Raw genomic sequence first — 23,990 nt, 5'->3', positions numbered from 1 at the left:
AATGGACTTGAGGTGGGCAAAGCCTAAGCCCTGACCCCTCTACCAGCCAGCATGGTCTGATCTGCTTACAGCCCTGAACGCTCTGTCCCCTCCTGGCCATCTGATCTAACTTTCATTTTTTTTTATTAGAAGGAAAGCAGAAGGATCTGTAGATGATCCAAGGAGAATGACTAAGTCCTCAGATTCTTCTGGTTGGCTCAGATCCTGTTTTGGTCAATCCTTGTGAATCAGGGCGGGTCTGACATTCTGGGAATGCAGGGAGACTTCAAACCAACTTTATGAAAACAAGTTGTAAAAACACTGGCCGCCACTCAAAGAGGCCGGCTGATCAGCTTGGCTCCACAGAGCAGGGTTGAACAAGTTCACCAGAAGGGAACACGCAGCAGGACAGACTTCGGCTAGACCCAGAGAAAGAACGTCCTGGTCACTGGGAAGAAAGGGAGTGTTCACTGGAAAGGGGTGGAGGGGGACAAACTGGGTGAGACTCGTCGGTTGATTGCCCCTGGAAAGAGCCAGCTCCAAGGTGGTGTACAGGGAGGACGAGGAGGGGGACTCAGGCTGTGAACACCTGCTCCAGTTCCCTGCAGGCCAACCCTGCCCCGGCTCCCCCAGGGAGCTGGGTGTGTCCTCCTTGGAAGCCCAAGGATCCCTGCCCTGACCTTCCCAGGCTTTTCTTGTTTGCAGCAGCTCCAAAGTAACCCTAGAGTCCTGGGACAGAAAAACATGGGAGCACAACTCCGCCCAGCCCTGAGCATCATCGTTGACTTGGAACCTGCTTTATGAGGATGCTCAGTTTGCGGGGTTCCTGCCTCCTAGGACGCCAAAAGTCTCCACAGGAAAGGGTTCCCTGATCCTCCCACCCCCAAGATGGATGGAGGTTCTGGAGCCTGGCAGAGCTCAGGGCAGGACTAAGGGCTGCCACCTCCTTCTCCCCCGCTCCATATAACCATCCTTCCAGGAAAATCTCCTGGCCCCTGCAGAGGACTAAAGAAGGTGCTCCTAGCCCGTCTCACCCACTCCTCCCTCCAACATCCGCTGGGCTGGCTCCTTCCAGGTGGCAATGAACAGGCGTGAGTCTCACCCAGTTGGTTCCCCTCCACCCCCTTCTAGCCTGCACTCTCCTTCCTTCCTTCCCTCTCATCCAAACCTCTGAAAAAGATGTCTACACTCATGTCCCCTCTCCCTCCCTCCTACCTGCTGCTAAACCCACAGCTCTCTGTTCCTGCCAGGTTCAACCGTGACCTCCATGTGAGTGAGACCACTGGGCAGCTCTCAGTTCTCCCTGACACGGTGGGCTTCACCCTCCTTCTGGAAACATCCTTCATTCCTGGCATACAGCACATCACTTGCTCTGGCTTCCCTCCTTGTCTCCAGGCCTCTCCCTCTCCCCAGGCCTCATGCAGCATTTCTTCCCAAGCCCTTTGTCCTCCCTTGCCCTTCACCTTCTCCTAGATCATCCAGCAGTGCCATCTCTGGACCAAGCTCAAAGCCCGAGTATTCAGTGACCCCTGGTCATCCTGGCTTGGGAACCTCATACCTGTGGTGGCCCAATAGGAATTCATCACATTCCCCTAAGTGCCCTCCACCCCTGTCCCTATCTCAAGAAACCTCCATTCTTCAGTCTTCCAGACCTGGCAGATGAGAATCACCCTTCCCACCCACCTTCCTCAAGCCCCTAGTCCTACCTGAGACCTGTTACCCAACCTTTTCCCCTCAGCTCCCACCAAAAAGCCCTCAAGTCTCAGTTCAAACCCCTCCTGCAGGAAGCCTTCCTTGACTCTCCTGGTAGATCGGGCATGCCTCTTCCTGTTTTCATGAGCCCTGCACAGCCTGCTTCAGGAGCCACGCTGTGTCCAGCTGCGTCCTGATGCCCCCGTATGGCTCTGGAAGGGCTGAGGCACTGCCTGATCTGACTGTGGGTCCTAGCATCCCGCCCAAGTTCTACACACAAGAGCCCCTGGGAGAGAGTCCCCACACCTGGGGAACTCATCTTTCTGCTGAATTTGCCCCATCGGTGAGCTCTGGATCACCCCTCTACCCGCACACCTACCAGGGTAAAGGTTGTCTCTGCTCTGCCCCTCCCCTCCCCCTGGGGCTTAAAACCAGGAGCTCTAACAGCCCCTTGTAGACACAGTCTAACCTGTCTGCTGTGTTAAGGCGAGACCCCCGGGGCCTTCAGGAAAGCAAGGGGCCCCTCTCATTCTCCACCCCTGTCCCTATCTCTATCCCTATGTGTGCGAGCAAGCACATGCACAAACACACAGAGGAAGGCACACACAAATACAGAGCGCATGTTCACAGGCAGCCCGGGCAAATACACACGGACGCACAAACACAGGCTCGTGGAGGTGTAGACAGGCCCACAGATGCAGCATCCTGGAAGCAGCATGGACTTGGGCTTCTGCTTCCCCCATGGGCACCATGGGTGCCAAGAGTCAAGGTTGGCTTGACTGGGGCTCAGGGCTGGCTCTCACCTCTGCACACCAGGGGCCTGGGGCAGAGGGCGGCGGCAATAGCTAACAGTTCTGCAGCTTCTGCCCTTCTTTCCCCCTCAGTTTCCATAACCTCTTCCTCTAGGAAGCCCGCCCTTTCAGTGCTAGGTGGGGAGTTGGCCCCCAGAGGAGCTCCTGCTCAGATCCCACCCCGATCCTTCCCTTGGGCTCCCTCTCCCATGTAAGGGAAGGGCTGGCCCAGCTTGGTCACAGCTCAGAGCTTTTAGGATCAAGACTAAGTCCCCTTCCCCAGCCCTGGTCCTGCCTTGCCTCCCCATGGTGGCCCACATGCCCCACCGAGTAATCCTTGGCTGTTCCCTTCCCCAGAGTCAGCACCAACATCAGAGGCAGAAGCCAGCCTTGGCAAGTCCATCTGATCGTCAGGACAGAAGGGTCTGGGGGGCTGCTGGGGGGCTGCTCCTTTACAGGTAAGAGACAGGTGGATTTCCCAGGACCACATGACTGCTAAGCCCTTCTTCTCTTTCACTGAAATCCTGTGCCCAGCCACGGCCATGGAGAATGGATGGGAGGAGGCTGCAGGAGCAGAGCAGAGGCTGGAGGGGCTCGCAGGGAGGAACCCAGGCCTACAGAGCTCTTATTCCTGCTGAACAGAATCAGAGGCACCCTGAGTGCGGCAGCCACATGGAGCATCTGGGGCTGGCTCCTTCACTAACTTGCTGTGGGATGTGGAGCAAGTCCCCAGGCCTCAGTTTCCCCATCTGTGATGTGAGTGGGAGGAGGACACCACAACCTTCAGGATCTGTTCCACTCAGACCCTGCAAGTCTACAGAGTAGGAAGGGGTGCTGGAAGGAGAGGCCAGGAGAGGTGCAGGGCTGAGGCCACTGGGTGTTCTCTGGCCCTGCCAGCTTCCTTAGGGTTAGCTTCTAGGTTCCCCCAGACCCCTCTGCCAAGGCAGGCACACTCCCACCCTTTCATCTCCCCTTGCAGCAGAGGAAAATTGCAAAGTATCCAATATACCAGAAGGGGAGAAAAAGGCAAGTGAGGGTGGGTACGTATATCATATGCAAAATGGATGCAAATGCTCTGGGCAAACACCTGGGCATGTGCCCCAACATCCCTGTCCTCTCCCTGTACCCCCTAAGCCCAGCACCTTCCCAAATCCTGCTGACTACACCTCAGAAGTGGCTCCCTCATTAGCCAGGCCCCTTCTCCAGCCTTTCATATCTCTGTCTGAGAAACAGCCAAGAACCCCTTGGGAGAAGCCCTACATGCAAAGCTTTTCTCACCTTCTCAGCCCCCCCACCTCATCTCAGGGGAGTCCCAGCCACCTGGAGCTAACTCCCTGCCCCAGGAACACCACACTCCACACCGTTACACAGCTATCTCCCTCTGTGCATCAAACTCCTGTAGATCCCGCAATACCCAAGTGGGAAATGCTGCAGTTCAGTGAACTGGCTTCTGTATTGGGCATCAGGTCTTAAAGTCAGAACTCCATGAGTAAATTGCAAATGGTTAAAATCACCCTTGATTATCTATAGCTATCACTTATTTACAATGCCTAGTCACTGTTCTAGATGGCTTCTATGTTTTGACTCACCTAACTCTCACAACCGTGGCAGACTGTATTTTCAGAGACATCTGCAGCAGTATCTGTCATCCCACATGCTCTTTCTACAATGTTCCCAGGGAAAGGTAGGGTCTATGCTACCCCCACTTCAATCTGGGTGGGGAGTTTGGACTAATGGCTGAAGATACACCATGAGGCTCCCCAGGCCAGCTCATCGAATGTGATGCAGCTTCTGCCACCCTCACCGGGATACTCCTGCTGGAGCGCTGGGCCGCTGTGGGGACTACCTGACAGCTCCGAGGCTGCTATTTCATGGGGAAGCCCACGTGAGCCCACAGCTAGGAACAGAGCCCTGCGACGAGAGGCCCAGCCAACCACTGCTGCCCCAGCTCCTCGCTGCCCTAGTTGCCATCTGACTATATTGGTGCCAGAAACCCTCAGCTGAGCCCACCTTAAGATTCCTGACCTATACATGCTGAGATAACAAAATGGTTGTTCTTTTATAAAGTCACAAAATTTTGAGGTGGTTTTGATTTGTAATAATAGTAACCGGAACATCACTATCCCTGCTTTAGGGAATTAGAATTTGAGGCACAGAGAGGCTAAGCAGTTTGGCAAAGATCACAGAGCTGGTAATGATCAGGGTCCAAATTTGAACCCAAGCAGTTCAGCCCCAGAAAGCACGATATTCACTGCTATGCCATACTAACTGCCTTCAAGGTCTGCTTGGTACCCAGCCCCCCGGCAGGCCTCAGGGAGCTGCTGCTGAATAAATGACCGAGTGAAAGAGTAAGCAAATGAACAGGTGAGTGAAATCAGAGTGTGACCTCCCAGGTGCAAGGCAGGACCTCAGGCAAGCCTGAGCCATGCGCAGGAGTCAGACACGAGCCCCTTATCGCTGGGGCAGCACTGCCGTCTGCAGCCCTGGGAGAAGGTGGCCATCAGAGGAGCCTGGCAGATGCCACCTGCCTCAGGCCCCACACAGAGAAGCCTGAGATGCTCATCTCCCTGCTCCCGGTCTTCCCCAGCCCTGCATGCTGCAGGATTATACACGGGCCCCTGGAGAGCCAGGCCTACCTGAGGACAAGGCTCCTGGAGCCTGGCTACCGCAGCAGGAAGTTCCCTGAGCGGGAAGGGTGGAGACAGTGTAATCCTGGCATGGCCACTGACCCACTATGTGAACTTGGGTGAGTCTCTGTCCCTCTCTGGGCCCGGGAGCTCTCCAGCTGCTCATTCACCAAATGCTGAGCTGGCCTTGTGGAGGAGGGTTAAGGTGAGTTTGGGTATGTGGGTCCCCAAAATACCAAAAGGGATCCATCCAGAGATGGAAAGTGCATAATGAGGATGAATACCACCCCAACTGGGAACCTGCTTTGCTGGGCATTTTTACATGCACGATTTCTAATCCTTGCCACCCCACCAGGCTCAGCAGTGAGTGACGAAGGACTGAGACTCACAGCTCAAACGATGCCAGAAGACAGGGTTCGAACCAGGCCCATTCACCTTCATAACTCCCACTCTTCACCACAATCCAAGTGTTCAGGAACAGACAAATGGATAAACATGTGGTATGCACCTATGGCAAAATATTATTCAGCCATGAAAAAGGAAGGAAATCTTGTCACACACTACAACCTGGACAGATCATGAGGACATTATACCAAGTGAAATAAGCCAGTCACAAAAAGACGAATACAGTAGGATTCCACAGATATGAAGCATCTAGAATAGTCAGATTCATAATGGAATGGAGGTTGCCAGGGGCTGGAAGGTGGGGGAAATGGGTGTTGTAGTTTAGTGGGTTTTTTTTTTAAGGATTTTATTCTATTTATTTGAGAGAGAGAGAGAGAGCATGAGCAGGGTGAGGGGCAGAAGGAGAGGGAGAAGCAGACTCCCCACTAAGCAGGGAACCCAATGCAGGGCTGGATCCCAGGACCCTGGGATCATGACCTGAGCCGAAGGCAGATGCTTAATGACTGAGCCAGCCGGGTGCCCTGGGTATTTCAGTTTTGCCAGCCGAAAACTTCTGGAGATATGTTGTGCAATAATGTGAATAAAGTTAACACTATTGAATGATACATTTAAAAATGATTAAGTTGCGGGATACCTGGGTGGCTCAGTCAGTTAAGCATCTGCCTTCAGCTCAGGTCATGATCCCAGGGTCCTGGGATCAAGTACCACATTGGGCTCCTTGCTCAGCAGGGAGTCTGCTTCTCCCTCTGCCTGCCATTCCCCTGCTTGTGCTTGCTCTCTCTCTCTGAAAAATAAATAATATCAGTAGAAAAAATTATAAAGATGGTAAATTTTAAGTTATATGTTTTTTTACCACAGCTTAAAAAAATTCCCACTCTCAGGGTAGAGAGGGAGGTTATAAGGGCAGTTAGGGAAGGGAGTCCAGGCAGGCTTCACAGAAGAGGGGGCTTTGAGTTAGACAAGGTTTGGGCAAACACAGATGGGACTGGGGGATTATAGGCTTGCAGCATTGGCCCCTGCCTTCCTCCCTTCTTCCCTCCCTCCTAGGATCAGGCTAACTCTATCCCCCGTTCCACTCTAGCCCTTCAGCCCAAGGGAAGCAACATTGGAAGAAAGAAGGGATTTCTTAAACACCTACTATGTGTTCCCACCACATTTACTTCATGACCTCAGCCCAGCCTCTATTCTCCTGGGACTCAGGCTTCCCACCTGTATAACCAGAGCATGACCTAAGACTCCTTCCAGTTTTCATACTGGGAGTAATCTCTAAGGGGTAAGGGAGCTGGGAGGTGCCAGGGCCCTGCAGAGAATGGGGGACCCGGACACTCACTGTTCAAAACACCAGGAATATGGAGCTATGGCCTCATGACCCTGCCCCAAGCAGCTTCAGTCCACTTCCCAGAAGGGGAGCCTGAGATGCACAGGATTTGGTTTCGTTCCAACTCAACAAACAGGTGCCTACATCTATTCTGTTGTCCTCCCCATCTAGTCCTGGGGTAACGTAAAGTAAAGCACAAGTCATTGCTCTGAGATGAAGTCCTCCCTGCCCAGGGCTCTTTCCAGGAACCAGGACTCTCACCTTTTCCCCAACTCATGAGGAAGGACACATCTTGGTTCTGATCTCAGCTCTGCCAAGTAGTAACTGGGTCTTGGTGTCCTCGTGCACATGGTGGGCATGAGGACACCTTCCCGCAGTGCCCCTGTGAGGGTTAGATGAGCCAAGGACCCCAGTGTGGAGCCCAGGTTCTGGCATACAGTAGGCCCTCAATAAATGACCGCCGTCATCAGCTCTCCTTGAAGACAAAGCCATTTTCATCGATCCGTTCGTTCCTCTCAGAGGCCAGCTTGTTTGTTTGAACACATCTCAGAGAGATTTTCCCCCAGGAACCCTGGGTAATGCTCCCCAGCCAGCCCCAGGGATGAGAAGGGAGGAGCAGTGAGCCTTACTTATGGAAAAAAAATAAAATCATCCTCACGTGGAAACATAAGAGAAGTCCTGAGGAAGCCTGTGGTAGCCCAAGCACCCTTCACCCACCCTCTCCCTCCTCCACCCGGGAGGACCCACAATGGCCCCAGATCCTGCTTAATAAAGCCCTGTGGGCCAGGCTAGGAGGACTGAGATGATCCGGCTGCTGCTTAATTCACACAAAGCCTTCTATTCTTAGCTGAGCAGGAGCCTAGTGCCTTGCCAGCTGCCAGCAGTGCGGCTAGCCCTGGGATGCTGGCCTGGGGGTCAGCCGTGACCATGAGGTAGCCAGCAGTCCCTGACCCGGCCAGAGCCTGAGACCAAGGGAGGGCTGCAGAGCATAGCCATGACACCAGGAAGGAAGCAGAGGCTGGGTTCTCTGCCCCAAGCCGCTGGCCAGCACCTGGGGCCACCTTCCTGCAGAAAGCCCCCAAGCACCCACTATGTGTCCATTGTGTTTTTTTCCCAGTAGAGTTTTACCAATCATTTCTCACATGAATCTCACCATTCAAGAGAGTTAGGTGCCCATTCCCCTCCTTCCATGGGGACGGGGAGACTAGGGACTCACCCTGGGCCACTGGCAACATGCCGAGTCATGCCTCACACCCTGGGTGACCTGGCTGCAGAGGCTGGCCTGGTCCCAGAAGGAAGTTCCCCAACACCTGGCGACTTAGAAGCGCCTCTGCTGGGGTCATAGGTTTGAGAACACATCTAAGCTGTGCTGACCTTTCCAAGGATATTTAACGGAATGTTCTCTCTCCAGCTTAAACACCACATCGACTAAAAATCCGATTTCTTTGCTCTGGGCCATAATTAGATCCTCCCTGTGAATTGGTGGCCTACTATGTGCCCAGTACCTTACTGAATGTCCCACCTGCTGGGGCCTTTCATCTGACCTTACAGTAGCCTTGTGAGGCTGGCCTTGTCATCAGCATTTTCCAGCTGAGCCTGCGTCACATATCCAAGGTTGCAGAGGCACTGGATAGAGCTGGACAGGAACTGGGGTGTGTCAGGCCTTTTTAGGATGAGGGACAATTGATGCTTATGTTTCCTGGCTCTTCTTTCAATAAACTGCTTAAAATGACTTTCCTGTTCCATTATATCCTTCTGCCTGCCTGTTCCTGCTCCCCTGCCCCCACGCCAACCTAAGAGGAGGGAGCGTCTGTGACACCCCTGGTTGCTGGCTGAGTCCAGCTGTCTCCGGAGACCCCAGCCCTACTTGAGCCAGGACACCATCTGGGAGCCTCTCAGGAACCAGGGCATTGAGAAGGCCCCTCAAAACGCTGAGGGAAGAGAAGCTGGGCACAGCCCACTCCTCTCCCCCTGGGCCTCCTCACGGGCAGAGTGGCTTTGACCGAGCACTCTGCGACAAGCTGCAGGCTGCCCCCAGAGTGGGCACCTAGCCCCCAGAAATAAAGTAGCATCCACATCAGAGATCAGAACCACCTTGACTGACATCTCCTGGTACCCTCTGGGAAGTGGAAGGGGGGATGACTGTGTCCTTCTGCCCATGGACCCCAACCACTCCCCTCCCCCTCACCTACCCAGGGACACAGGCCAGAGTCTCCTATAGGACCTGTGGGACCCAGCCTCCTGAATAGGACAGCTGAGCTGGGGAGAAGGACCTCCTTATGTGTGCTCCCCATCCTTCCCCGGGGCTCAGGACCCAACACTCTGCAGACCTCTGGGAGACAGCCGGACAGGGGACTGTATCTGGTCCAGGGCCCAGCACACAGGAAGGGCAGGGCTGTCTCTCCTGTTGGAATGCACGCCAGAAAAGGAGTGCAAACACAGCCCAGGCCTGCATGTGCTGCTTGTACATAATTCATGGGCTCCTATCGCTTTGGCCTGGATAAAATGTACTCAGCAGGAGAAACCGCATGGTAAATAGTAAGCAGGTACGGGTGGGGTGGGGAGGCTTCCAGAAAGAAGTGAGTGGGCCAGAGGCCCTGGGGGATCATGGAAATAGGACAAATACATGTTATTGACAAAATGGTTTATATTTATGTGGGGTAAGTGAGTTTACTATGCATTTCCATAAACTTTATCTCATGGAATCTTCAGAAAAGGCCAGAATGGGAATTATGACTTTCCCATTTTACAGATGAGGAAACAGGCTCAGAGGTTAAGTAACTTAGCCATTTTTCCAAAGAGGGAAGGAGGAGAATTTCCTACCCTGCACCAAACTGCTTCATGTGCACAACCCTCAACCCCAGGCTGGCTCAACTCCCCCTCCCCCCAGAGCACAGCCAGGGGACTGAGAAGATCTAGTAGGGAGGGCACGAAGGCACTTTGTCCTGAGCCCACTGCCCAACTGCTGAAGGGGGAGAGAGGAGCGAATTCCACCAGGAGAGCCAGCCTGACCCCAGCCCCAGCAAATGGGCTGCCCCACACCCAGGGAGCCTCTGGCCTGTGCCCAACTGGGGCAGCCCAGTGGATCTCAGGGGGTGGGGAAAAACGCTCTCGCCTTGCCCTGCACACACATCAAGAATTCCTGAGAGTCCTTCAGAGCTGGAGGGGAAGTGCTAGGTGACTTTGCCTGACATGAGCATGAGTGACTCAAGGTCCAGAGAGGAGGACTTGTTCAAGGTTCCACAGCGGAAGGGTCCAGTCAGTCTTCAAACGGGGCACCGCCAGGTGCAGGGGACACTGGGATGAACATGACATGGTCTGGCCCTTCCAGATGCTTCCCCTCAGCTGGTGTTCAGACCCTCCTGATCTGCCCCGGGCAGCTTCTTCACCCCCATCTCCAGCAAACCCCCTTTCCTTCCTCTTCCCCCATCTCCCTGGCTCCTTCCAGCTTCCTGAAGACGTACGTAACCCACTTGTTGCCACCTTTCTACCTTTGCTCAGGCTCTTGTCTTCCAAGAATGCTCTTCCCAGCTGGCTAGAGCCTGCCACCCTGACAACTCCCAGGATAACCTCTGTGCTTCTTTGCGGGGAGATCCCCCCACAGCACCCCCCTTGCCCCTCCCCAGCTCAATCCCAGGGGAAGTATTCCTCCCTCTTTCCTTCCCCCTTCTGGACCTCCCACACTCCTGCCCTCCCTGATGACCTCTGTGCCCTCTGCCCAGGGTAACTGCTCTTGGAAGCGGCTCCCTCACGCCCTTCAGAACCCAGGACTAAAGCCCAGATGAAGAAAGCGTCAACCCACACTCACCACAAAGACCCCTGAAAAATGAGAAGAATTACTTATTCCTTTTAGGGCTTGAATTTGGCTTTCTTTAAAAACCCTTGGCGGGCACGGGGAAATGAAATGGAAGCTTCTTAGTCAGATTCATCTTGGCATTTCCAGATGCTGGCTCTGTGCCTGGCGCGCGGTAGATGTCTGAGATACGTTTTGTGGAGGATGAAAGAATAAGAATGAGAGGGTCTCCACCTTGCACTTCCTCTCGCCCAAACTCTGCCGTTATTACTGATTCCTTCCTGGGGCTAAACCATGCTCCCTGTGATCCTCTGTCAAAATGCAAACAGCCTCGGGCAAGGAAGCTACTCTAGCTGGAGGCAAGATGGGAAAGCGAGGGTTTGTAGATCAGCGGTTCCCCAAGTGTCCCCTCCAGGCGATGAGTCCCAGAGTCTGCTCTGTGACAAAGGAGTTGCAGGCTGGGGAAGGCTGGCTGCCTACTGTACCGCCTGTTGGGATCCCTAATTGACATCAACACATTGAAAGCCCTGAGGAGTCCTATTTCAACCGACGTGATCCAGCATTTCCCGAATTTGTGCACGCATGCGTCCTAGGACCCTGACCATCACAGGGAAACAGGGCTCCTGAGAGCACAATTGGGCAAGTGTGGCCTGGAGGATGTGCGCTGATCTACTGCAGAACAAGGTATGGGCACTACAGGGCACTCTTCCCCGCACTGGCCTTTTTACAGAGGCATGGGTCTGACCTAAGCCACCACCAACCATCTTTCGGGACAGAAGCAGAAAATGAAAGGGACATCATCCAGCTGACAAACGGAACACAGAGGAAAAGGAACAGGGGACGGGACAAGCTAGAGACCTGAGCTCCCCTTGCAATTCCGTGCTCACTGCTAGCCACTGGGCGGGAGACCTCATCTTGCTGAGCTTTGCTTTAATCATGCACAAAACGGGGCAAATGCTATTCTCAGAGCTGTTGCAAAGACTCAGTGTGCTGATGCACGCAGAGGCAGGGTATAAACCGGAGGTCCTGTACCGGCACGTGTGAGGTACATCGCTCTCACCCTGCATACACTGCCTGGAGGCTGTGGTCACGTCTGGACTGATCACAAGCCACTGCAGAAGTCCTTGATCAGGGAGGAGGGTGGGTGGGCGGGTGGATGGATAGACAGATGGATGATTTCCTAGCAGGACCCAGAATGGGTCTATTTGAATAGGTATGAACACACAAATGAATGAACAAATCCAATAAATTCAATTGTCACATCTCTTCGTCCCTGACTGGTAGAAATAGTAAATCAGAAAGGAAACACACATGCACACGCAAGAGGGAAGAAAGGTACTGGATAGCTGGAGGCTGATCTGTGGGTAGCAGAATGAAGGTCAGGGTGAGAAGAACCAGAAGCCGGCCAAGGCCGACAATCTCATGGAGCAGGTGCAGTAGCCCCGGCCGCTGGGTACAGGGGACATCGGGGCTTGGCGCTCCCAGCAACGCAGTCTGTGCCCCAGGCCCATCCCTGAGAGGTTAACCATGTCGGCATTGTGCATGGAAAGGAAGTGATCTATCCTTTTCACAAAGGTTTCCAACCCAAACTGTTAAAAGGTTGTTTTTAAAGGGAATAAGGGAGCAGAAGGAAACCTTAGGGACACAAGCTTAGCCGCCTGGAAAAATACTTTTTACATTTCCTACCAAGTTACCAACATGTTCGTGTGCGGGAGAAACATCTTAAAGGTGCCTACTGCGTGCCAGGCAAGCACTGTTAGGTATGTGGGTGGGGGAGGGCAGACTCAGGGCCTCATCAGATAGCATCGTGCTGAAGACTGGATAAATGAGGTGTGAGGTCACTTGAAGACAGAAAGGGAAGAGCTGGAGGAAAAAGCCACAGACAGGAAGTCTGGAGGACCAAGCTAAATGACCTCGTGACCTCAGGCAAGTCACCTTCCTTCCCTGAGCCTCCATCTTCTCGTCTATAAAGTGGGGAGATACTAAAGACCATGAAAACTGTGATGTTGCCCCAGGCGCTGGGCCAGTGGTTACAGACGTGTTATCCTGCCCTGGCCAGCACAGCCAGCCAGACAGCTGTTGCTATTTGTTGCAGGGAATGATTGTCCCTTTCACAGATAAACAAACTGAGACTCAGCTGCTCACTCACTTGCTCGAGGGCACTCGAGTTGGTGGGAGCTGGAATTTAAGCCCCTGTTTGTCAGATTCCAGAGCTCACCTTCTCCGGACCTCCCGGAGGAGTCCCAGGCTGCCTCTCACTGATTGCTGAGGATTCGGTAACACCATGGATATCAAAGTGCTTTAAAAAACGTAAACTATTAGGTATCCCAAGCCAACAAGAAACAAATCTTGATTTCTCCGTGAAACCAAATACTGAAGTTCACAGGGGCATTCAGAATAGGCCGCAGCTCAGGACTCCTGGGCTCTTGACCCCTCTGCCTCCTCCATTCCTTGGCCAACTTTTTCCCAGATCCCCCATCCCAGACCAGAAACAGCCTTGTTCATGACCACCTGGCTCCCCCATGCTCTACCCACCAAGGACCTAGAGGACTCAGAGTGGCCCAGGTGCCATGGGGGACGCCAGGGCAGAATTAGGAGTTCTGGGCACCCTCACCACTCCCCACAGACAGGCTGTGGGGTCCAGGCCAGTCTTCTCATCTCTCTAAGCCTCGGGCTCCCCCCACAACATGAGGGGTTAAAGCAGACTTCATAAGGGAAAGATACTCTCCAAGGAGGGACTCAAGAAATGTGACTGACCTTGAGCTGAGTGAGTTTAGCTGGGTGGGTAGGAGGAGATCCAGGCTCTCAAAATCCTTGGTTTGAAGAGGAGGGTGCTACCCCACCCACCAGGAATCCCCCATCTAAACTTGAACTCCCTAGCTGCCCTTGGGAACCCTGGTCTGAGAGTGGACTCAGCCTTTACCAGCACCAGCAGGACCCTAACCTGCTGGTTTCCCCAGGTGTCTGGGGCCCAGGCCGGGGGAGAGTTAAGAAAACAGTCTTTAGGCAGAACTGCATACATCTTCGCGGGTGAGAGTTGAACCCCAGGCACAGACATCCTCACCATGGCCCAGAGAGGTCGCTAACTGGCTCCAGGCCATACAGCAAGACAGGTCAAGTGGGCACCAGGATCCAGGTCTCTAGGCCCAGCTCAGTCCACCTCTGTGGAGCCCTCAGCAAGAGGGAGGAGGTTCCAGTTACAGCACAATGGCTCTGAGTCAAACACAAGAAAGAACTTCCTGAGGCGGCATTAAAAACGGACCGGGGGAGGGAGAGAAGCATGAGGAGGACTGTGGAGTCCCATCTAACATAAGAGGCCTGAGCTCCCCCACTAGGGTCATTTCAGCAGTGAAACAGGCCTGCAAGGTAAGAGCTGCTGCCCTTGTTTCATTGGTGAGTAACCAAGGCTCCGGGAGGTGGAGTGACCCGCCTGGTGTCTTCTAAGTCCTGATCAAAAGAGGCAGAGCTGGGCCTTGCAGCCAGGACAGGCTCAGAAGCCACACACCTCCCTTCTCAGGAAGGCCTCTGAGGATCAAGGCCCTACCACACCTGCTCTGGGCATCTCAGCGCCCCTCCTCAGACGCCCAGGGCAAGTTGTGGCAGAGGCACCCGTTCTGTCAGGGAGGAGGGAGGGTTCAGGGGAGGCTGGATGCAAAGAAGGGCTCTGCGTCCCAGGCCTGTGCAGCCACCCCCAAAATGCCACGCACCAGGGGCCTCACAGGTGTCTTCCATTCTTCCATGTCATGTACCCCAACACATCTTACTTCTGACCATGCCTCCAGCTCTCTGCTTGACAGGAAGCCCACATTACCCGCAAATGGAGGGTCAGAGAGGCCAAACTACCTGTCCACCATCAAAGAACCAACACGAAACTAAGCCAGGACTCAAACCCAGGTTGGCCTAAATCCAGAAACCTGATTTCCCACCACACCACTCTCTCTTTGGGTGCCTGCTGTGAGCTCTGGTACTGCACGCCCCACTCACTGCTCCCCTAGGGCCATGCATCCTCTCCCTTCCAAGATGGCCCAACAGAGGGCCTAGCCTACCCTTACGACTCATTTCATACACCCACTTTGCCCTGAAGCCCCCCTAATTTCTCTCATTCTCTTCTAGCTCCTGTTTTCTCCTCTGCCTCCTGCTCATGGCTGCCCAGCCCGCCTGTGATGAACAGAACTGGCCCGTGTCCTGACCACTTGCCTTCACCCCATCCCCTGCCCCTCATCAAGAGATCCTCCATGAAAGGGACAACCTGATTCCTCTTCTGGCACAGATGGACTCGGGGGCACAACTTGGCAACACCCAGTCCAGCTGCTCTGTCACAGATGGGGAAACTGAGGCTTGACAGAATGAGAAGCCATTTCTCACAGGACATGGTTTGCAGCTGAGGACTGGGGGGAGGGGTGGATAGCTGACACATGGGTGTCCACAGTATTGCCAGGCTGCATGACCCTATGAGAGCCTTGTCACTAGAGCAGAGTCTAGACTGAGAGCGGTGACGGTCCCCGTCCTCTCACTGATGGTCCAGCCACAGCGTGAGCTCTGGGCTCCCACTGTATTTTTTGTGATCACGGCAAAGGCGGTCATTTCCTGGGCACTCCCTGCTCGCCAGGCACCATCCTGAGTACTCACACTTCCTCACTCTTCTATTCTTCACAGTGACCTTGCATACCCTCTGTTACCCCCATTTCACAGCTGAGAAAACCAAAGCATAAGAGATTAAGGGGCACAATGTGTCATTCTCCAGGCTTTTATGGTGGAGTCAGGATTTCAGGAAAGTCTGGTTTCGGAGCCTGTGTTCTAACCACGACTCCACACTGCCTGACAAGGAGGGACAGAGCCACAGGCTGTTCAGGTGATCAGGCTGGACAAAACTTAGAGCCAGGTCCTCCTGGGACCAGTGGGGGTGGAGCCCAACAGAGCAGCAGGCACGGTAGGCAGAGGCCCAGGCGCCAATCTCAAAGGCAGGCTAAGGCACCACTGGTAAGCCAGGGATGGAGAGATGGGCTCCCCCCAGAGCTCCCTCTCTGGGAAGATTGCGGCAGGTGGAACGCTTTAGTTCATCTTTGGTGGGGGGCTGAGATCCCCGTCAGAAGGGGGATGCTCAAGTAACAACACATTATCCTTAAACTGCTTCCTGAGGAGGGTGGGCCCACGGGACTCCATGGCTTTTGAGTGAGCAAGTGAGGAGTACCTTCCATTTGCCACTCCAGGCCCCTCCCCACAATGCCCAGGGCCGGGGAGCCTGATCCCCATGGTTTGGGCTGCACTGGGTTCCGTGCCATCAGCTTCTGGGTAAGTTTACCCATGGGGGAGCCCCAGTGGGAGATTGGAGGAAGGAAGAGAGATAGTTGAGGCTTTCCATCCCACCACCATGGGTCTTCGGGGTTGACTCCCTCTACTGCGAGCCACAGCCCCAGTCCCTATCACTGGCCACTTCCTCCCTTGGCCACGTTGGCCCACTTCAGCCCTGGGCGGTGACTGCTCCCGGGGGACTGTGAACTCTGAGTGCTGCCCACCACTTTACGGGTCTGCCATGCCCCTACTTCTCGCCTGAGCAGCTCACCCTGGGCTGAGACACCCCCTCTGGCAGGGCCAGAGCAGAGGAGACCAAACACCACCCCTGACAACCCTCTCTCTGCAGCCTTCTCCCTGAACAGACCTTGAAAGTTGCTTGTAAATACACAAGGGGTGAACGAGGGGAGCAGGGCAGCTACGGGGGACTCGTCACTATTACTGAGCACACAGGCCTCTGCTGTCCCAGCACAGGGAGCAAGCAGGAGGCAGGGGTGGGGCCAAGCCCAGGGAGGGAGGCCTAGGAGGCAGCGTTGGGCTCCGAAGGAGGACAATCGAGGACAGTTTCTGAGTGCTCACTCTGCAGGAGGCACCAAGCAATTCATTCACGTCTCACTACAGCCCAAGAAGGACATCCTATTTAGGCATTTTCCAGAAAAGAAAACCAGGGTTTAAAAAGTTGAAACGATGCACCCAAGGTCACGCTATCGGTGACCAACAAAGAGCACAAATGCAAGTTCTCCGGCTTACAAAACCCATCCTGGTGACTCCCTTGAAATAATTTCACTGAACTGGCTTCCAACAGAGACAGCTGACTTAAATGGGGTCAGTTATTGGTGAGGGCCAGACAGAGGCCTCCAATGTCTCCCCGTGACCCTCCCCTAAATGAAAAAAAAAAAAAAAAAACCCAAAAAACAAAAAAACAACCTTCTGACATTCTTCAGTTCTCCCAGGTGGGACAGGGCCCCAAGCGGGTGGTGCAGCTGGGTGTCCAGGTTGGAAAAACAAGCAGACTCAGACAAGGCTTCATTGTTACAGAGGGTCTGACGCTTTGGCCATTAAAACAAACCCCAGCAAAACAAAATGCCTGCCGCCTCGTCTTATCTCTTAGAGAAGGGGGAGTAGGCAAGGCCTCCAAGACAGGGTGTGGGTCCCTCCTCACACCTCTAAGAGACCCAGCCTCAGGTGGCTAGGGCAGGAGGAAGAGCACTAGTCGAGGAAGAGCACTAGTCGGGGCAGGGCGGACACAGAGGCTCAGAGAAGATGCCAAGCAGGGAGCAGAGGAGGGTTGGAACCCAGACTTATCAGACTGCAAAGTCTTCCCACTCCTCCATTTCTCCAGGCAGGGAGCTCCCGGGGAGGGCTGGGCCCCAAAGGAGGACACAGAGTGGAAGCCATGAGCTCCATTTCACCGGGGTGTGTGGGTATCCCTCTGAGGACTCCGAAGAATGCAGACCCCAGAGGGTGGTGGCTGGTTATCAAGCCTGGGGAGCAGACATCACGCAGGAAGCTTTAAAAACTCCTCATGCCTCGGTCTTTGGCCCAGGCAGGACTTTTTAAAGTTTCCTAAAGGATTCTGGCGTGCAGCAAAATTTGAGAGTCATGGGCCCAGATGCCCACTAGAGCCTCTCTCACCCAACAAGCTCCCCGCCTGCCTCCTAAAGAAGAGAAAGTCTTTATTACTCAGAGCCCATTTCACAGCAAGGATGAGGTCTTGTCCTCAAGACACCACAGCCAACCAGGAGCTCAGACAGCCCCAGGGACCCCTGACTTCAGGACTTCTCAGGGACGAACTCCTTTACAATACTTGGGGATCCCAGCTCCTGTCAGTGTCTTTGAGCCTCTTGCATGGGAGGGTGAGACAAATTCTTCACGGTATTTTTTCCTTTAGAAGCGTCCACTTATTTAAAAACTAAACAGCCACCAGAGTGATAATGCTGCAAGACCACCTCTAGAGGTGGGATTCTGAGCAAAACCTGTTTATTCTTTTCCAATGGGAGATTTGTCCCAGGCCTGGGAAGAGCTGAGACTCTCAGGTAGCCCACATATCCTCCGCACCTGCCTTCCTCATGCCCTCAAAGCAGGATATCACAGGTGGTGAGACAGCGTGTAGTCCTGGGAAGAGGGAAGCCTGTGGGGTTTTCTGCCCAAGTTAGGCTTCCCACCAGCTCCCCTGGGACAGGAGTCTCTCCTCTCTGAAGGAAGTGCATGGCGCCATGGTCCTTCTGTGTGTTAAAGGATATGCTCACACTCAGCTCTAGGGACACCACCTCCAGGAAGCCTTTCCTGATACCCTCCCACCCAACACTGGACAACCCCAGCCCCTGGCCTTCCTTGCCTCATTCTATCCCATGCTATGTTGTCACTGCTCCTGTATCCTCCCCTCCTTCCCAGGCCATTCATTCATTCATTCCACAGAGCCCTCTGCCTGGGATTCCTTCCACAGGCTGTTCCTGATCTCTGTCAAACTCCCTGCTGTGTGCTGGGGATAGAGCTAACAATAGCAGGTCTTGAGTGCTTGTTGCGTGCTCAGTAATTTTCTGAGTGCATTATACATATAATTTCTTTACTCCTCACCCCAACCTTATGCACCAGGTGCTATAATTGTCCCCATTTTACAGACGGGGACACTGTGACCCAGAGAGGGTAAATCACTTCCCCAAGTCACATGGTTAATGAGTATGTGCACTCAGGCTGTGGTTTGAGCATGACTATGACCATCCACAAACACAGATGGGACGGGCCCTGCCCCAGGAGCTCACCCTTCACTCTATCTATGTGCCCACTTGTTTAGTATCTGTGTCTCCCCCCCCCCCGGGCCCCCCGCCACACACACAACACCGCCCGCAGATGAAAATCCCCAACAATCAAACCACATTTTGGATGTGCATGTGTGCCAGGAAACAGACCAAATGAACACTGCTTCCGTTTAAGGAAGGATTCGCTCTCTGCCCAGCCTCTAATACTTGTAGGGCCCAGTTTGTAGGACCCAGACGGCTCCTGCCAGCTGGGCCCCTGCTGCTCCTAAGGCCTGAGAAGAACCAGGTCGCTGGCCACCCCGGTGCTGCCACCTGTCCTGAACTTAGCTCTGGGCCCTCTGTGTATGACAGCTGCCTGCCCCCAGCGAAGGTACACGAACCCCAGCTCTCTGACGGAGTCCTCCCCCCAGGCAGCAGAGTGTCCTCCTCTGGAAGTCCTCCACCCTCCCTCCTGGTATCACTGGCCAGACTCTTCAATCAGCTTCTTTCTGACTCACTCCCACACAGGGCTACCCAGGGACAGGGGAGGGGACTCAGGTTGACCAAGCACTGGCCCACGTGCCAGACCTGGCCTGGTCCCTCCCTTCTGTCATCTCATTTAGCGCCCCCCCTGCCCCGCTATTATCATTAGCCCCATTTTACAGGTAAGGAACCAGAGGTAATAGGGGTTGAGCAGGCTGTCTAAGGGGCTACCTCCCCTGACTAGGGGGTCACTACTTTGTGCCAGGAGCTCAGTCAGCAGGGGAGAATTGGAGAGGTGGAGAATCTAGTTCTGACAAGCCAGCAAGGGAAGCAGACATGCACAGCCCCCTTCCGCAGACCACAGTTCATGAGTGAGGGCCGTGGGTCTGCAGAAAAGGCAGCTCAGAGTCCCTGCTTCAGGGAAGTCGTGGAACCTTCTAGGAGGAGGCATCTTTGGGCGTGGCTGGAATCCTCACTGCTCTACTCCCATGACCACCACAACAGGAAGAAGGGCAAGCCTTGGCCTCCAAAGTTCTGGTGCCCAGTGAGTACTTGTTACCACCTTGGAGGCCGCGAAGAAAGAAGAAGGAGCTGTCCAGCCGGCTGCCCTGCCTCTGACCCTGCTGTGGCCCCGCCAGCCTGGCATGGCTCCGTCAGCTCCCAATCACAGGGTCTTCTCCGTCCGGCTAATGACTGTGCTGCCAGTAGCCCAGGCCTCCACCCTCCTTCAGGGGAGGCAGCAGCTAACTACAGAGCCTGCTGGCCCAGACAGTGGCCAGGCCAAAAATCACAGCTGCCTGTCACACCACATCCTCTGGCCCTGGTTGCTGTGGTTTCTTCCTCTACCTTCCAGAGTCACAGAGGATACTACAGAAGGCTGCAGTGCTGGGGGCTCAGAATCCCCCACCCCACAGACATGGGCAAACAGGACCCCAGAGGAGGCCCGACTCACACCCAGTCACACACCCGGGCCTGGACACCTGGCCCTTCCTTATCCTTGAGAATAAGGCTCATTTCCAGGCATTTTACATGTGAGGTATGTTCTCGAGGTACTTTGGGAAAGTTGAGGGGACAGGACGTTTGTTCAGTGCCAAATAGGGGGCTGATTATTCATTCCCTGCTGTCTAGCTGTGTGACCTTGAACAAGACAGGGTACCTCTCAGAACCCAGTTTCTGGGTGATAACAGTAGCTACCTCCCAGAGCTGTGAATGAGAGTGTCTATAAAGTGCTTAGCACAGAGGCGCCTTGGTGGCTCAGTGGGTTAAAGCCTCTGCCTCCGGCACAGGTCATGTTTCCAGGGTCCTGGGATTGAGCCCCACATTGGGCTCCTTGCTCAGCAGGAAGCCTGCTTCTCCCTCCACCAGCTGATCCCCCTGCTTGTGCGCTTGTGCTCACTCTCTTGCTCTCTGAAAAATAAATAAATAAAATCTTTACAAAGTGCTTAGCACAGTGGCTCATGGAGAGTACTCAAGGGCATTGGCTACTGTCAATAGCATCAGCATAGTGCTATGAGTACGGAGAGACACCCTACACACTGCAAAATGTGATGCAGGGGTAGGTATTATTTATGACTATTCCCGGGAAGTGTTAAAAATTCAGAGGAGATGTGACCAGAGGCTTAGGTAATCCAGGAATGTTTCTGGGGGAAATCATGACTGGAGCTGGGCCTTGAGTGACAGGGAGGTGAGCAAAGCAGCAGCAAAGGGGCTGTGATAGGCCTCCATGGGACAGGTCCAGGAGCCGGTGATGAGCACTAAGCCAGAGGTCCCTGCCGCGGCTGTGCCAGCCAAGGGCTTAAACGCACAACAAAGGGGCCTTCATCTTACAGACAAGATAAAGACGGGGGCAGCATAGTGCTTTCTGAAAGGTGAATTCTGTCTTACATTCAAGGCCCTGGTCACCTGCTCCTCGTCTCCACACCCCTCGCTGAGCCCACGAACCCCTGGATGATGACCCCAGAGTTCTCCCTGCCTCTCTGCTCACTACACCATCTTGTCTGCCCTTCTGCAAGCCCACCCCATGTTTCAAGTTAACAGTGAAGCACCCTTTCACCAAGTACCCATCACGCCATGTACTTTATGGATAAGACCCATAACTACGCTTATTTCACAGAGGAGAAAACGGAGGTATGGTGGGGTCGGTGTCCTGTTCACCATCTCACACAGCCAGGTTTCAACCTTGAACTAATGTCGGGACCCCTACTGGCCATAACAAGTTGCCTCTTGTCCTAGCCTAGACCTCTTCCTCCTTGATGAAGCCTTCTGGGTTACTCCAGTTCTCAAGGGCCTCTCCCTGCCAGCCACCACCACCCACTTGGCATCAGAGGCCCACAGCTCGAACCTAGCTCTTCTAGCTTGGTTTCTGTTTCTTCCTATGGGTCCACCTTGCCCCCGCCTCCAATAAGAGAAGAGCCAGGGTTGAAGATAGGTCACATTTTTTGGGTCCTGTCCCCCCTCCCCCCATACCCAAGACTTCTTCCACCACTGATAAGAACCACCCACCTGCTCTGGAGGGGTTCAGAAGCTCCACTGAGCACAATTTCCTAGAGCCTGCCTCCCAGCTCCGTAAATTATTCACCACACCTTTGTGCCCTGGAGGCCAGACAATGGGCCACAGACACAATGAGTACCAGCATCCCCCAATCCCAGGAGCCAACAGCCCTGGGGTGAGGGGCTCAGAATCTAGAGGCCCCTTGCTGGGTCCCCAAGCAGATTATAGAGGGCTGCAGAACAGAGGAGCATGACCCATTCAGGAGTCCCAGCTGAGCAAACCCAAGTCTGTGAGCCTGCAACAGAGCCTTCTAATCTAAGGCAAGCCTGAGGATTTCCTGGTCAAAATTCAAGCTTCCTTCCTTTAGGAAGGAAATAGGTATTCAGCCAAGCGCTATACATTTATATCTCATTTCATCCTCAGGACAGCCTTGGAAAGGAGAAATTCTAATTTACAGAGAAGCCAGGGGCTCTGAGGAGTGAAGAGCTCTGCCCAGCGCCACATGGCGAGTGGGAAGAAGCGCGGACTCACGCCCACCCAGTCTGTCTGACTTAGCGCGTCTGTTGGCGCTGTTTAGTCCACCCAATTGGGAGCTAGTCGCCCCACTGCCTTTTCCATCTGGGTAGCTTCCAGAGCACCTGGCATGAGTCAACTCTCAGTTCCTGAAGCAAACTCAAAGGTCCCAGGCAAGTGGCTTCATCACTCTGAGCCTCAGTTTCCCACACGTGGTAGCCGTTGGTAACAAGCCCAGTCTTGGCAGAAATGAAAATCTCCTGAGCACTTGACAGTTTGCCAGATGTGATGGCCCCATTATCTGAGCACGTAACAAACAGCCTGCCTTGACCCCATTTTACAGGTGAGGCTTGGAGCCATGGATGCATCAGAGAGGTCTCAGGTGCCTCCCCAACCCCCATTCTGCCTCACTCCAGGTTCCAGGTTCTTCCCACCATGCCATGAAATGAGATCACAGGTGTGAAATTATCTCACCAAAAAAGAGCTTTGTTTAGATGCAGGGATTATTATGAGAATTTGAATCCTCACCGATGGGAGTGGGGGTAATCCTAAGCCCCTCAGTTACCTTCTCTTCTGGTGTCCCCAACCCCTCCAGCCCCTCGACCAAGACTCCAGCCTTCAGCCTATCTCCCCACCTTCCTCCACCTCCCAGGGGCTTTCCAGGGTGGTTCCCCTAGACTCCGGATAGCTGGGCACAGCAGGGGTTAACTAGTCCCAGCCAAGGCCACAGGGCTTAGACCAAGGCCACATTCCCTCCCCCTCCCGATTCAGAACAAGAACCCACAGAGTTCATGCCAAGCTATCTTTCACAACACCCCTCTTTCGGCACAGCCCCAAGGGGCAACAGAAGGAGCCCTTGCCTGGGAATCCAGACTCATGGGACTGTGCCCCCAGACTGGCAGTCCCAGCCCTGAGACCTTGAGCGAGCCCCTCTCCTCCAGGGCCAGAGGTGTCTGGCAGGTTCCCCTGCCCAGGAGTAGTTGAGGTCAGACCTCCAGTCTCGGCCAAAGGCAATGAGGCTGCTTGCTTGTCTTGGACCCCAGCAACAACCACACAAGACTCTCAAAGCAGCCTCAGAAGTGGCCACCCTGACCTCACATGAGGGCTGGGAAAACCCCAGCCACCCACCCAGAAGATGCTAGCTGGGAGTAGATACCTTGAAGGATGTCTGGGAAGGCTTCCTAATGTGTACTTCTGCCTCAACCACTAACTTGCTCTAGGCCCCAGGGCAGTTGAGATCCTCCACCCCACCAGCCTCCCATGTCCCATGGACAATGTGAAGGATGGGAGTTGGAGAGTGCTGGGAGACCTCACCTCCCCAGCTCTGATGGGCTCTGACTTGGGGACCTTTAGAGTGAGTTTTCCCAACATGTAAGCAGCATCTCAGTGGCATCTCAGATGCCACCATGTCATAAGGACCGTAGAGTCTGGCACACAGGGGCAAGGAGTCATGGCTCCCTGGTCTGGGGCCCACAAGGAGGGAAGCTGTGGAACTGGGAAGCCTCCTACCTCTGCCCTCAACTCTGGGTCACCTTTCCCCGGACGTGACTTGGCCAGGGAGTGGGAGGGAAGGAGGTCAGAGGAAGCCACCTCCCGGGCCTCAGGTTCAGTTCTGGATGCCCCAGTGGCCCTACCTTGACCCCTCCCCATCGCCTCCTGCTTGGCAGCTATCCACTTCCTTTCTCTCTCCCTTCCCTGCTTCTTTCCCTCTCCACCCTAACCCTCCTACCCACTCTCATCCCCAGAGTGAAAGAGCAGGGTCACTCAACCCCGCTGAGCCTCAGCTTCCCCATCTGTAAGAGCCGGCTACAATACACAACACCTTTTTATCTCGAGGAATAGTAGTGAGCCGCACAGGAGGGACCGTT

General features: G+C 54.3%; 1 protein-coding gene across 10 annotated transcripts in view; it reads right to left on the bottom strand.

The window, feature by feature from the left end:
* GDPD5 (glycerophosphodiester phosphodiesterase domain containing 5) overlaps positions 1-23,990 on the bottom strand; it is an 83,131-nt gene that overhangs the window by 58,065 nt on the left and 1,076 nt on the right. The window contains exon 1 of one of the 10 annotated variants that reach the window (XM_082747186.1): positions 20,055-20,058. The exons of the other annotated variants lie outside the window; for them this stretch is intronic. The gene's annotated coding sequence lies outside the window, so the exon portion shown is untranslated. Of the gene's footprint in view, positions 1-20,054; positions 20,059-23,990 lie in introns of those variants that run through there. 10 annotated transcript variants of the gene reach the window in all.

Source organism: Mustela nivalis (genome assembly GCF_964662115.1).
Source record: "Mustela nivalis genome assembly, chromosome: 9".
NCBI classification, from domain to species: Eukaryota; Metazoa; Chordata; class Mammalia; order Carnivora; family Mustelidae; genus Mustela; species Mustela nivalis.
Note: the sequence above shows the minus strand (reverse complement) of the source record. Positions and strands in the feature narration are given on the sequence as shown.